This window comes from Lissotriton vulgaris, chromosome 3_1, assembly GCF_964263255.1.
Source record: "Lissotriton vulgaris chromosome 3_1, aLisVul1.2, whole genome shotgun sequence".
NCBI lineage: Eukaryota > Metazoa > Chordata > Amphibia > Caudata > Salamandridae > Lissotriton > Lissotriton vulgaris.
Genome location: NC_141689.1, coordinates 768,130,714 through 768,147,105, shown reverse-complemented (window position 1 = coordinate 768,147,105; position 16,392 = coordinate 768,130,714).

The following is a 16,392-nucleotide window of genomic DNA, read 5'->3' as shown; positions in this document are numbered from 1 at the left end:
TTTGCTGGTGTGTTGTATATATTTATAATATTTGCATAGTGTTTGTCGTTATTTTGGGCGGGGTGGGTGGCGGAGCCGAGCTGTCTTGCAGCCATCATGGCGTCGAGCTCGGTTCCTCTCTCTAGTTTAATGTTTTTTCTAACGATTTATATGTTATAGTTTGCTAGCACGATACAGCGGATAGTCCGCATTTTATATATATGTCCTTTTTATTAGGGAGGTCCTCCGGTGGAGTCGGACGATCTACCTCTAATAAACGGTCCGGGTTGAACCAACTACCAACAAACGGGGCAGAGATAGGCATGACGGGTTACAAAGGGGACAAAAGTGTGCACTACCTATCCTTCACTATCTGCAAAAACTAAATAGAGTATTGCGACTTTATGCTTATTTGTGAACAGAGAATGACCCAAAGAGAACCAATTTCGAACAATCATAGGCTATTGGCAGTGGGCAGAGAGGCCATGACACAGAAAATGGCTGTTACTTACGTGCATGATGGGGCCTAAAAGGGACTAGATGGCGTGGCCACTGTTTCGCAACTTTCACTTTACTTTTAACAATGGCTGTGGTGAACATAAATGAACGCCGCTTATGTATACCTAATTTTAGTCATTTTCCACAAAAAAGCTTTTGATATTTGCTATTAAAAAACCAAAGAAAATCACTGAAAAAACCATAGGTTATAGACCATATATAGTTAAATAACTGAAGTCCATCTCTGCACTCCATGGAGATACAGGTCGTCGATCAGAAGATGTGCTGGCCACCTCTAATGGTAATAGCGTGGCCAGGGCTCTTGTCGTTGCCTCTGCAAATTGCAGAGGGTGCACTTGTTTGACATGCCGCACCATGGTATGTATGGAAAAGGAATATTTTTTTGCTGGATTTCTTCTTGAGAGAACCAAGTCACATATCGTGCAGGTTACTTTTGGTGCATTCACTTTCTTTTGATCTTCAGGATAAGTGAAAAATTGCCAGATGATAGATTTATTTTTTCTTATTAAAGGTAGTCGATCATTTTGGTCCGATTCGGAAGATGAATGAGATACGGTAGCCATTTCACCAAAGTCTTCCGAAAGATGTAGGACGTTGTTGTCTCTTGAGAGTAGAAAAGATAGTGAGGGAAGTGGGTGGAGTGCTGCGTGTAAATTCCAGAATTGAAACTATTAAGAACCAATTGAAAGTGTTGTTTTCATGTTGCAGTAGGCTGCCATGTAAATAGTTATTTAATAAAACGTTTTACCCTGTTACTTTGCTGGTGTGTTGTGTATCTTTATAATATTTGTCGTTATTTTGGGTGGGGTGGGCGGCGGAGCCGAGCTGTCTTGCAGCCATCATGGCGTCGAGCTCGGTTTCTCTCACTAGTTTCATATTTCTCATGAGGGGTTGTTCCTAATTTTTCTATTTTAGCGAGGTCAAAAAAAGATCTCATCAGTGGCCTACTGATTTTGCTCGATTCCTTTTGTTTTTTCTAATGATTTATATGTTATAGTTTGCTAGCACGATACAGCGGCTAGTCCGCATTTTATATATATGTCCTTTTTATTAGTCGGACGATCTACATCTAATAAACGGTCCGGGTTGAACCAACTACCATCCTGATTTTGTATATCTTCTGAGCTGGATTTAAGCACACAATTGTTAAAGTATGAAACGTTTTATATTTCTAAAAAAATACCAAGGTGTGTACATCCGGTAACGCACGAAAGTTTAAAAAGACATTCGGCTCCATTTACTGAAAAGTTTCATAAGAATAAAAAAGAAGTCTAGGTACAGTCTCTTTGACGTACTATAAGTTCTTTGAGGGGTGTATGAAGAAATTCAATAAGTTCAAATTGCAAGGTTTTTACGAAATATATAGGCCTGTGCGCGCACTCGGTCGCGCACAAAAGCCTGGAAATGCGATATCCATTTTATTGACAACTGTTGCCGAGAGTGCGCACACCGGGTCGCGCACGAAAGTTTAGTAAGGCTATTTTTATTTACAGACAAATTTTAATGTGTTTAAAAAAAGGCAAGGTACAGACTTTCGAATTCTGTATTGCTTTACAAGGAGTCTCTATGCAACTTGAACAGTGAAGAAAACGGCTTGTTTTCGAAAAAAATATTGCCAGAACTTTATTGCCAAAAGTATAGGTTGCATACACGACATTTTTCTGAATTAGCATTTTAAAAACCAATGAAATTCACAGAAAAAACAATAGGTTTTACACACGTTATAGTTAGGAAGTAGCATTTAAAAAACCTATGAAATTCACTGAAAAAAACATAGGTTTGACACATGTTATAGTTAGCTGGAAATTTTACTGACATAAAACCAATGAAATTCCACGTTATAGTTAGTTGGACTCACTATAACTTGCGCGTGCAATGCACTGCTGATGACGTCACATATTACATCACTCATGACATGGTCAGTGACATCACTGATGACACCATCCTTGTGACATAGTGACAGACCTCCTTTCACTGTAATGTAACCCTTGAAACACATATTCAAAAATAGAAACTGAAATAAAAAAAAAAATGCAGATACCCATGTCAGTTACAAGTAATTCAGTAATTCCACCATCTATATACACATCCACTCATACATATACTCACTCATCATATGAAATGATACACCTATACATCCTGTTACACACCGACAATCATCGAAAAGTTACTCACAGACATACTCACACGTGCAAATAAACTATTGAACATCCATTTATTTGAATATAGAGTTATACACACACTTCCACCTTACTTCTATTGAAAATTACACATATTTATTCTCTTAAACAATCACTTATAGAAACACATACTTATTTAAACAGGAACTCTTTCAATCTCTTACTCTCACATATACTCACTTATATACATCAATATTCACATATACTAGATTAAAACATATGTCGTTACTGATAAAGACACTAGTGAGACAGTCATTCACTCACTAACAAACACATATACACACTCATCCACCCATACAGTCCTGCACATATGCTGTCTTCAAAACACATACAAACAGAGAGTCAGTCACTCATGCATCTATGTGCTAAGTAATACCCCCACCAAACCATATAGACACTCATACTGATACTAAGAGAAACATCTAATAACCCATATACATACGCATGTAGCTACTTACCAACACATGTAGCCACTTATACACAAAGTGAAACACTAATATATATATTTAAATATTTAAACATTACTCACTAATATTTATTTTTCAGAAAGACACATATTCACTGGATGGTGTCATCAGTGATGTCATGAGTGATGTCACTGACCATGTCATGAGTGATGTAATATGTGACGTCATCAGCAGTGCATTGCACGCGCAAGTTATAGTGAGTCCAACTAACTATAACGTGGAATTTCATTGGTTTTATGTCAGTAAAATTTCCAGCTAACTATAACATGTGTCAAACCTATGGTTTTTTCAGTGAATTTCATAGGTTTTTTAAATGCTACTTCCTAACTATAACGTGTGTAAAACCTATGGTTTTTTCTGTGAATATATATATATATACACAAACACTTCCTGACCACCAAATACAGGGCGGAACCACTCAGGCACGGACCTCTTAAAAGCTTCTCCCACAGGAATTACGGACTCCCACACGTCTTTAGTGTGCAAGCAGTGCAATATTTATTTTCGGCATACTAAATTATGGACATGTGTCCTCCATGACGCGTTTCGCTCCACGAGGGAGCTTGATCACATGATGCGTCTCAGTGAGTATGATGTTTTTAAAGTGTGCTGAAAGCACAAACAGCCATGGAAAATGGACTGATTGACCATAAGTGCAAAATAAACATAAATAACAGACTATGGCACACAATACATGAACATAACAATGCAGTGCACTTTCTGAAATAGAGATTATGATACACCGATATCAAAACTAGTTACACAGTGCATGTAGAGTCAAAAAGTGACCAACAGCAAACTGAATGTCATCTCTGTATTTTTCAAGTGATTTCTTCTCCCACCAATTTGAGAGTTTGTTTTTTAACGATTTTTCTAGTGTCTTTAACAACGATTTCACATCACTATTTTGATTAGTAGTTTTAGTATTACGTGGCTCATCCGTGACTGCTGGAAGATTATCAAAGAGGGCTTCTGCCGCTGACTCTCTATCACGGATCGTATCGCTGGAAAATATTATGCCTGAATATCAAAGTTCCGGCGTATATAATCACTGTGCTACTGCTAAAGAACAGTCCGTAAATGAAATGATGGAATAATCCCGTAACCCGCCGAGTCTCACTTATTTTCACCACTGCTGAAGAACGCCTTACTGGGTCTGACGCTGAAGCTCTCACCGGTCCGCTGACCGCACAGAGTTCGCAGCCTCTCACCGTCGGGCAGCTCCACAGATATTGGTGACTCTTTCTCGAGTACAGCGGGGGGTACAACAGGACGCCATTCCCTTCTGCGTTGAAGGTGCATTGCGCCGAAATGCAGGCGGCTGTACTCATGAGGTGCCTCAGAGAACGGGAGGGTCCGCGAAAACCGAAAACAGCCAGCTCTGATGAACGTTGATGCAAACACTTTCTGACCACCAAATACAGGGCGGAACCACTGGAACCACTCAGGCACGGACCTCTTAAAAGCTTCTCCCACAGGAATTACGGGCTCCCACACTTCTTTAGTGTGCAAGCAGTGCAATCTTTGTTTTCGGCATACTAAATTATGGACAAGTGTCCTCCATGGCGCGTTTCGCTCCAGGAGGGAGCTTGATCACATGATGCGTCTCAGTGAGTATGACATTTTTAAAGGGTGCTGAAAGCACAACCAGCCATAGAAAATGGACTGATTGACCATAAGTGCAAAATAAACATAAATAACAGACTATGGCACACAATACATGAGCATAACAATGCAGTGCACTTTCTGAAATAGAGAGTATGATCCGCAGATATCAAAACTAGCTACACAGTGCATGTAGAGTCAAAAAGGGACCAACAGCAAACTCAATGTCACCTCGGTTTTAAAACTGTAATGTTACTGAAGGCTACAAAAGGTTAAAATACCTAATAACCTGCACAGTTTAAACCAGAATCAAAGCATAGTGCAAAATAAGCTGTTCACGGTAATGGTTATCACTTAATGACTAAGATAAAAAATGCGGAATTCTAAAAAATCAGTCATGGCCAGTGCCTGAAAATATCAACTCACTTCATTATGAACTGCCATGTAAACAATCATTGATGGTCAAAAATTATTAATGTGAAAGGCAAAGTATTATAGGGATCTAATCAATGCAGAAATTCCTACCACTACGTAGCAGCATGTATATGTCTATAAAGGCAATCACAAAAGATAGCTCCCATTTAAAGTGCAAATACATAGGTGTAAAATATAGATGATTATAAGGCACTCATGTAGGTGGCATGAAATACTCTGACTAATGGAATTAATGCATGAAGACTTTCAAAATACATAATTAATACCTGCCTTATTTCCACATTAACAACATAGAAGCATTGAACGAAGCTGAAAGTGCCACGGCCTGTAAAGTGCAAAAAGTGCTGTGCAAAAAGCAGTTAATTGTGCAAAAAGCAAATCATCACACTAGCAGCAAGAAGAAACCCTCTAGATTACTTAAGCCTAAGTAATCCTAAAGTGCAAATGTGCCAGCTTTCACAGAATAAAGCAAATAGAAAATATCTATACAAACATATAAAGATATAAAAAACTTTTCATAAAGACACAGAGAAACTAATAAATGCATCCCATAACAGATTACCACATGAATATACAGTAAGGTACTAACGAAAATTATGGAGATCCTCATTCACATATGGAGATCCTCATTCACATTAAGGCCATTGGCGACTCTGGTATCGAGAGCTAAAATGAATTGAGTTTTTTTTTGTCTTAAAAGCTTTTCTCGATTTCCGCCCCGTCCGGGGTTGTGAACAGAGCCTCAAACTGTCCATTCCAAGTCCTTCAGTTTATTGTCATGCACAGACCTGAAATGTCTGGCCACCGGATAGTTGTGGTCAGAATTAACAATGGCCCTAACATGCTGGAGGATACACTTATGCACGGGGAGCTTGGTGCTGCCAATATATTCGAGGTTACATGTGCACTTCAGCTTGTATATTGCATATTCAGAACAGCATGTTAAATGTTCCTGAATAGCAATTTCTTTCTCACTAAACGCTGTTTTATAGTGGGTGCTATTCTTGGCAAACGTGCATGCACGGCATGAGGAGCACTTAAAAAAGCCAGTTTTCATTAACCAGGATTTTTTGGGTATCACCTCCAGCAAAGATTTGACCAGGGCATCCCTCATAGAGGGCGTCCGTCTGAAGTTAATAGCTGCCTGGCTCGGCATAATAGGGCCCAAGATATTATCAGTTTGGATGATAGGCTATTCAGAGTAGATGATTTTACTAATAGCCTGCTCCTGAGTACAAAATGTTGCCAAGAGCCAAACTGGGTGCTCCTTGTTATTAGCAACAGCCACACTATCAGTTTTCCTAGGGTTAGGCTGAAGTAACTCCCCCCTCTGTCTGTCATTAACTTTATTCAGGGCTTTGTCAAGTATGTTCTTACTATAGCCTCTGTTGAGAAATCTACGGTATGCTTCCAACTGAAATTTACCAGAAACTGTATCACAGCTACAAATGCGACGGATACGGATAAACTCCCCATACGGAATGCTATTTATTAGATGCCTAGGATGTGAACTGTGGGCATGGAGAATAGAATTCCCCGCCATAGATTTCTGATGTAACCTGGTCTGAAGGGAGCCCGCTTCAACATATACTAGAACATCCAGAAATTCAACTGTAAAGGCGTCATTAATGAATGCTAAAGCTTCTTCCCTTGACCCCTTCTAGACAAGACAAACATCATCAATGTAACGCCACTAGTGCATTATATGGCTCCTCCAACGGTGGTGAGTGGTTCTAAGCACATGCTCCTCCCACCAGCCAACAAGTAAACATGAATAACTGGGGGAGAAGCATGAACCGATTGCCACTCCATGCACCTGCTGGAAGATCTCGTTCTGGAACTGGAAAAAATTAGTGGTAAAGTATATTTCAATGATCTCCAATAGCATATCGTTATGATCTCTCAAGCTTAGATCACTAGTAGGTAGTTATAGTTAGGACCTCATTTCTATTCAAAAAGCGTTTTTTCTTTTCCCAATAACTAAGGCGCTGGTTGACAAATCTTCGCAAGATTTTCAAAACTAGTGGCCAGCTCCGGTCAGCTCCTTTCTTGAAAGTTTTGTGGTGATTCGTCAAGCGGGGGCTGAGGAAAAAGGGAGGTCCCAAAACGCATTTTCCCCATGTTAATTTCCATAGGAAACTTTAGATAAAGCTACAGCCCGAACTGCTGAATGGAATTACACCATATTTGGCAAAAAGGAGCCCTTGGTTCAGAAAGAGACCTTTTTTGAACTGGTGTAAGTCCGTTCACTAGTTCCTGAGAAATTAGAAAAAGAAAAAGTTTCGATATCTGGGGCAGCGGTGGGTTCGCGAACCCTCCCTGGCACAAGCTTCACTCTGATTGGCTGCCAACACTCAAACACTCCAAACCAGGAACTGTTGGCAGCCATCTTGTGACTCGGTAGAACCAAGTCACAAGAAAACAGTAAGACGATGGTTAAAAAACAAGAATAGGGGGCAGGGTAGAATCACCCTGAGCCCCTAGACCTACTCAGGGGGTCCCACAAGGACCCCCAGGGCCAAAAAAAGCAGTGACGTCATCAGTGATGTCACTGACCATGTCATGAATGATGTAATATGTGATATCATCAGCAGTGGATTGCGGGCACGCAAGTTACAGTTAGTACAACTAACTATAACAGAGGAATTTCAATGGTTTTGTATGAGTGAAATATCCTGCTAACTATAACACCCCTGAAACCATTTTTTTTGTGAATTACTAAGGTTTTTTAAATGATAATTCCTAACTATAACATACCTAAAACCTATGTTTTTTCAGTGAATTTCAAAGGTTTTACAAATGATAATTCCTAACAATAACATAAATGAAACCTATGGCTTTTTTCAGTGAATTTGAAAGGTTTTTTAAATACTCATTTCTAATTATAATGTTCATTAAGCATATCTGTTTTTTCCTGTCTTTTTAATTATCATCCCATTCTCAACCTAGGAAAAACTGCAAATATCACCACTCTTCCATTGATACCTTCCGCCAACAAAATCGCCACAAACCAGAACCACAACTAATGTTAATAATATACAAACTAGGCGTTCCCGTAGAAAAAAAAAACACCACTTCCCCATATTTTCAACAACAAGCCAAATCGGCAATGCTACCTAAAAAAACAGGTGTTAGTTCCACTTACCACTAACAAATTAACATCAACATTTAACTAGTGTAAGGAGGTCGACTATGTACTACGTGAGTTATATCCAACTGTCAGGAACTCTCAACCCTGTTCCAGCACTAATGGCATTTTCTCTACAGCTCCCTATAGAAGGAGACAACAGGCTAAATACCCGCATTGGCGGCGATTGGGGCTCAGTGGGAGAGCTTCCCTGTGATCCATTTTGTTTGGATTGCGAGATCCCCATTGAATTCAGAATGTTCTACTGGTGCGCACCTTCAAGCGAGGTGCGCGGTCTAGTTGTTTGAGCTCAAAATGCTGCAGCCTCTCCAAAGCTGGAGCTGGTGCTTCGCTCTGCGCACTTCAACTGTGAAGCTACAGTTGAGAGTTGGAATTCTCTCAGCACTTCCGTTTGATGATAAAATGCTGTGAAGAGAAAATTCAAGTCATCTTTTCAAATCTTTGAGGGAAGTAAGAGAAGTTATTTAGTTTTCTTGCCGGAATACAAATTACATTGATTCTTCTTTTCACAGCGACCTTGTCATGAGAACTGCTGAGTAATAGTTTGGTTGCTGCGAAGGAGCGTACGTCAAAGGCTCTTCAGCTGGAGAGTTACGGAGAGTCATGAGTTATAAGGAGTTGAGTTAGCGCTTCAGTGAAGAGAAGCCGACTCTTATTACCTGTCAAGTAAGAGTATTTATTTAGTCAATTTGTCTGCAAGCAAAGTAGTTACAAGTGTTTCAGTTTGTGTCAAAATGGATTTAATATTAGTTTGTGAAGTAGGATGAGACAAAAAGACTCTTGAATAAATTATTTTTGACTACACTTTTGAATCTCTACGTTACAAGGAAAACTTCAACATAATGTGAGAACCAATTGTTTTCAAAATAATTTTGAGCAGGAATTCAGTTGTTGACAAAAGACCTTATAACAACGGAATGAACACTTTTGGTCACTGATAAGGAACTTAACACCTCAAATTACCGAAAGAACTTATATATATATATATATATATATATATATATATATATATATATATATATATATATATATATCGCAACGCACTTCCCAAACAATTGCGTTCAGAAGAAACGGCAAGCACTCCGATGTCGTTATCACACAAGTAGATTTATTTCCAAACCCCCTACACCCCCGACAGACGCGTTTCGCTCACAGGCTTCGTCAGTGTCAGTATTGTGCAAACTTTCTCGCCATTTTGAACTATCCGCCCTCCTTAATCATCGAAATAGATGATGGTACATTTCTCTTTTAGTGGCGGCCATCTTGTAGTATGTCGATACAAGGTAATTTCACACTGTTCAAAAATGGCGACAGATAAAGTGCTAAGTGCAAAATTTAAAAATGTTTGACAATAACAATTATTACCATGACGTGCACATCTTATACATATTTCTCATATTGGATACCCAGTGATTTCATTTTAAACATTTTCGGTTACTCTTTCGTTGTGTAGGGGTGTATCCCCCATTTCTTTGTGTTTCATGCCTCTGTGTAGACATGAGAACTGCTGAGTAATAGTTTGGTTGCTGCGAAGGAGCGTACGTCAAAGTGTCTTCAGCTGGAGAGTTACGGAGAGTCATGAGTTATAAGGAGTTGAGTTAGCGCTTCAGTGAAGAGAAGCCGACTCTTATTACCTGTCAAGTAAGAGTATTTATTTAGTCAATTTGTCTGCAAGCAACGTAGTTACAAGTGTTTCAGTTTGTGTCAAAATGGATTTAATATTAGTTTGTGAAGTAGGATGAGACTATAAGACTCTTGAATAAATTATTTTTGACTACACTTTTGAATCTCTACGTTACAAGGAAAACTTCAACATAATGTGAGAACCAATTGTTTTCAAAATAATTTTGAGCAGGAATTCAGTTGTTGACAAAAGACCTTATAACAACAGAATGAACACTTTTGGTCACTGATAAGGAATTTAACACCTCAATTTACCGAAAGAACTTTATATATATATATATATATATATATATATATATATATATATATATTTTGATGGATTGAAGTTCTTACAGTTGATCAAATGATAACTAACTGACAAAACCTTATAGAGAGGGGTGCATCTCAGACACACACAGGTAAAAGATAGAGTTTTAAAGACAATCTATCATAAGCTTTAGAGTGGTGTAGGGAGGAGTAATTTTGTGTAATTTGTTTTGTAGGTATGCAAAAGACGCATTCCAGAAGAAGATCTGTGGCCTGAGGCAGTGTCTCTTGTTTTGCCATTCCACTTCCCCTTTCCCCCGATCTGGAGTCAGATTCAGCGAATACTTGCTGTAGCTGGCTGCGGATGGTGGGAGTTGGTGAACAAACATCTGCTCGGAAGGAGATCATCATTTGAGTTCTGACAGATTGAAGTGCCTTAAAACATTAAGTCTCTTAATTGAGGCTTAAGATCTCCTTTTGAGGAGCATGGCTGAAGGAATTGATTTAAAAACCTTGGCAACCATTCTAGATGGTATGCAATCTCAGTTAACTAAGGCTTTAGAAGAAAATAAATCACTCAGGGAGGAAGTTAGAAGGGCTACTCAAGAATCAGTTCAAGCGAGACAAAAATTAAGTGAATTAGAGGCTCCAGCTGTTTCGGGTTCAGCTTTTAGGAGTACACAGGGGTTGTCCAGTAGTCAGCTTCGCCTGTAGATGGAGTTGCACAGGTAGAAGCAGATATGAAGTCAGCTCCAGTGTCTCAGCAAGTGGCAAATACTTTCCAGTCATCATCACTTCATTTGGTTGTCACCTTTTCAGCAAATTTTCAAGAAAAAATTGTGCATGGGGTTCCTGTAATGATTGATTCAGGTGCTACAGGGAACTTCTGTGTCATAAAATATGCTCACCAAATTGGTATAAAGGTTGTAAAGAAGGAAGTCTTGGAGGCTGTCAGAGCAGTGAATGGGACAAATTTATCTTCTGGGCCCATCACCCACGAAACAGAATTGATTGAATTGTCTGGGCTGAATGGACACACAGAATTGATAACATTCAAATTTATTGATGCACCTCAGTTTCAGCTAACATTGGGGCTTCCATGGTTGACAGAGCACAATCCTTGTATAGATTGGTGCAAGATAACAGTGATATTGATTTCTCCTTACTGCCAGGAGAATTGTTTTTGTGAACACCCAAGACCATTGAAAGAATCTTCAGCTAGAAGTTTAGCAAGTCATCCTGCCCAAATGTGTTCCTTGGAAACTAAGGTGATTCCGTTAGAATATCGGGATTTGTCATCTGTATTTGTTAAAAGAGAAGCCGAGAAGCTTCTTCCTCATTGCCCACACAATTGCTAGATATTGAACCAGGAGCGGTATTGGCCTGTAGTCGTATCTATGCTTTGACAGAAGCTGAAAATCAATACTTGAAGACTTATCTGGACCAACATTTGGCTAATGGATTTATTCGTCCATCAAAATCTCCTGTATCTTCCCCTTTATTTTTTATTGCTAAGAAGGATGGAGATCTTCGAAATTGTATCGATTATCGAGCATTAAATCAAGTGACAATAAAAAATCGATATTCACTTTTTTAATTTCAGTTTTATTGTATCAAGTAAAAAATGCTAAGGTATACACCAAGTTGGACCTTTGTGGGGCGTATCATTTGATCTGAATTGCCCCCGGAGATGAGTGGAAGACTGCATTCCGAACCTGCTATGGCCTGTTTGAATATCAGGTGATGCCATACGGGTTGCCATTTCAACACTTCGGGAATGATGTCCTTCGGGAATTTTTAGACAGAATCACATTTGTCTACATAGATGACATTTAGATCTTCTCTGACAACGTTGAAGAACATGTGACTCATGTGAGATCCATTTTGTCCAAATTACTTGAAAATCATCTTTATGTGAAACTGGAGAAATGCACATTTAATGTACGAAAGGTTGAGTTACTTGGTTTTGTGTTGTCTCCAAAAGGAATTAGTATGGATTTAACTAAGGTCAAGGCTGTACAAGATTGGCCTTCCCCAAAAAATGTCAAAGAAATCCAGAGCTTTATTGGATTTTCAAACTTTTATAGAAGGTTTATTCCAGATTTCTCTCTCAAGGTGAGTCCCATCACTCGATTACTCAAGAAAGGTGTGAAGTTTGTCTGGGATGAGGAAGCTGAAAAACCTTCCAATTTTTGAAGAAATCCTTTACCCACGCTCCCATTTTGCTGCACCCGAGAGCTGAAGAACCATTTTACATCGAAGCAGACGCTTCAGATGTTGCAATGGGTGGAATTTTGTCTCAACGACACAAGGATACGGGACAGCTTCATCCAGTTGCATACTACTCAAGAAAGTTGACCCTCCCTGAAGGCAATTACTCAATTGCGGATAAAGAATTGTTGGTTGTCAAGTGCGCCTTTTTGGAGTGGCACCATTATTTGATGGGAGCTAAACACAATTTTACTGTATTTACCGATCACAGAAATGTACAATTTCTCAAGTCAGCTCACACATTGACAGCAAGGCAATTACGTTGGTCATTGTTTTTTGAAGATTTTGATTTTGTAATCACTTTTAGACCAGGATTTAATAATTTCAAGGCTGATGCTTTCCCCAGAATAAATTCAGATTTTCCAGAAACAAAACCACAAAGGCAGTTGATAATTCCAGATGAGAAATGTGTTCTTGCTACCCTCAGTACTGATCTTTCTAGTGAAATTAAGAGAGCTTTGACTACAGAAGAAATTACTCAATGGGTTAAGGAGCAACCTGAGAGAAAGGTTTGCAGAGGTCTTCCATATCAAGGTGACTGTTTGTATTAGCCCACTAAAGACCTTCAGGAAAAAGCCTTGACGCCCTGTCATGATGAATTGCTAGCTGGACATAAAGAGATACAAAAGACAATGGAACTAGTTGGTTCTGTTCCAGGAAACTGGTGAGTTGTAGGTTGATGGCTTTCTCCAGTACTTTGGCAGGGTAGGGGAGCAGGGCGAGCTGTTGATAATTTTTTAGGTCGCTGGGGTCAGCGGAGGGTTTATTTAGAAGGGTTCTGCTCTCTGCATGTTTCTTTTTGACCTGAGAAATCGAGAAGGTGGTTCTGTTCCAGGAAACTGGTGAGTTGTAGGTTGATGGCTTTTTCCAGTACTTTGGCAGGGTAGGGGAGTAGGGAGAGCTGTTGATAATTTTTTAGGTCGCTGGGGTCAGCAGAGGGTTTATTTAGAAGGGTTCTGCTCTCTGCATGTTTCTATTTGACCGGGAATTCTGCTGTAGAGATTGTGATGATGCCAGCGAGTTCCGTGCTGATAGGGTGGGTTCCGAGGTTAAGCAGATGGTGGCGCCAGGGATCTGTGGATGCCCCAGAGTGTATTGAAAATATGATGGCCCTGCAGGTATGCATTGTGAGCGGAGTCCAGGTGGTGAGCAGACGGCTGCTGTGCGCTGGTGATTGAGGTTGTTGAGAGCAGTGGGTTTGGGGGTCAAAATTGTTGCAGATGGTGGCAATCTTCATGTGGAAGTAGTTCAAGAAGGTGTCGCAGAGTTATTAGGAGGGGTGGATGGTGTTCTCTGTGGCTCCTGGGTTGGAGAATTCCGTGACTATTTTGAAAAGCTCCTTTGTGTGGTTGGCCACAGTGTCTATGCGGGCTGTGATGTCTATTTTCTTGGCTTCTTTGATGTGCAGGTGGTAGTTGTTAAGGGCTGCTTTGTGAGCGGCTCTGTTGGAGGGGTACCTTGTGACACACCATCGTTTCTCAAGTCAGAAGCAGTTGTACTTGATGAGTTTGAGCTCTGGGGTGTACTAACTGCCTTGTTTTGAGGATCTGTAGTTTTTTGCTGGTTTCAAATGGACGAAGCAGTCTGTGCATTTGTTGATCCACGTAGGGAAGTTCTGCATGGCCAGGTCATGGTCCAATAAGGCTTCCGGTAGATTTGTGCTGAGGGCCTGTATCCACTGTGTCTCATTATTTCTCCCCACTTGCGGTGGGAGGAGTTGTGGTGCTTGAGCATCTGAGATTGTGAAGTGGATGATGGCATGGTCAGTCCAGGTGATATCAGTAATGTGGCTGGATTTGACTCTGTCACTGCAGGTGATGATGGAGTCGAGTGTGTGTCCGGCTTTGTGCGTCGGTTTGGTGACAAGTTGGGTGACACCAATGTTGTTCAGGTTTTCCAGATGGGATGTGAAGTTGGTGTCATTGGAGTCGTTGGCGTTGAAATTGAGGTCACTGAGTAGGACTTAAAATTGGGAGTCAATGGCTAAAGGGTGATGAGGTTGGAGAAGGTGTCATAGAAGGACGATTAGGGTCCTGGAGGTCTCTAGATGAGGGGGCCTATTAACATTGTCATGGCATCAGTCTATAGTTGGAAGTTGAGGTGTTCCATGAGATGCATAGGGTCGTTGTTGGTGATGGTGCATCAGTTAGTTTCCTCGAAGATGTTTGTGATGCCCCGCCATGCTAGTTTGTGAGGTCTCGGTGGAGCCTCTTGTATCTATCAGGTGTTGCAGTGGAGATGTCAGGGTTTGGGGAGGGGTTGATTCATGTTTCGTGTGAAGGCTATGTCGGGAAGAGGGAGGCGACGATTTCCCAGGTCTCCGTAGTGTATTGTGGCAAATGACAGTCTAAATTTGTCCCAGAGAGAACATGCTTACTCACAACGTGAGAAAGAAAGTTTGGCCATTGTATGGGCTTGTGAATATTTACATGTATTGCTATATGGAAAGCTTTTTACTCTAGTACCTGATCATCAAGCTTTACTGACTATTTTTGGCAATCCAAAAGCCAAGATGCCTCCTCGCATTGAACAGTGGGGACTACGATTACAAGAGTATGATTATACTATTGTGCATCATTCAGGGAAGGATCAAAACCCTACTGGCTACTTTTCTAGAGTGCCTATACAAGGTCAGGGTACTCTATCCAAAACGGCTGTAACCTACATTGTAAAATTAAAGACGCCAGCTACCATATCCTTAGCCCAGATAATTACTGCCACGAGCCATGATAGTGACATGCTTACGCTGAAAGATATAATTATCCATTAGTCATGGAACCGACACACTAACCTCTCGCCAGTGATGGTGAATAACAAAAGTACAAAAACATTAAAGATGAACTATCTATAACTCAGGACGGAGTTATACAGGGAGGGCCTAATTCTGGAGAGTTGTGACAAAAAATATTTGAAGTCGCTTACAAAGGACATTGTGGTACTGTTGCCACCAAAAGAGCTTTCTGAGATTGAGTTTGGTTTCCATATTTAGATGAGAGTATTGAGAAGAAACTCAAAGCCTGTCATCTATTAAGCTGCCTTTCTATAAACCTTATTTAACATACTGTTATCATGTTAAGACTCCCTAAGCATGCATGAGAGAAAATAGCCATGGATTTCTTTGGCCCACTTGACAATGGACATCATCTGATGGTAACTGGGGATGTATATTCACATTTTCCATTAATAGAGGATCTCTCATCCACAACTCATGAGCGAGTCATTGCGAGACTAGACGGCATCTTTGTGACATGGGTCATTCCAGCCATTTTAAAGTCTGATAATGGCCCACTGTATAACAGTCGAGAATCCAAGGATTTCTTGGAGCATCTGAACATAAAGCATCAGAAGAGTACACCTTTGGGGCCGCAGGCTAGCAGATTTGTTGAGTTTTTTATAAGTATGCTAAAGAAAGCAGTGGTGTACAGCTTTTGAGAGGCTCAATTTTAAAACTTTATTGTATTTCACTTTACGTGACTATCTTTCAACACCTCACTCGACCCCAGGTGAAAGTCCTGTGACTTTGATATTTGGGAGACCAATGACAACCAAGTTACCTCAATGGACCAACAAAAGAGAAGGAAATGAGAATACAACTCGTACAAACGGCTTGGTCAACAAGGAAAAAATGAAAACCTATGTCGACAAGAGGTGACATGCAAAGAACTTTGAGTTTAAGACAGTAGATCTAGTGTTCGCCTGACAAATGCAAAGTTGGAAATCTGATGGTCCATATGATGCTGCACCTTTTCACGTTGTGTCCAGCAAGAGACATATAGTGACTACCCAGCATCCTGGAAAGTCTGTTACCAGAGAGACTGCTAGCTTTCAGCATTAGATTTATCATATTCTGATTAAGATG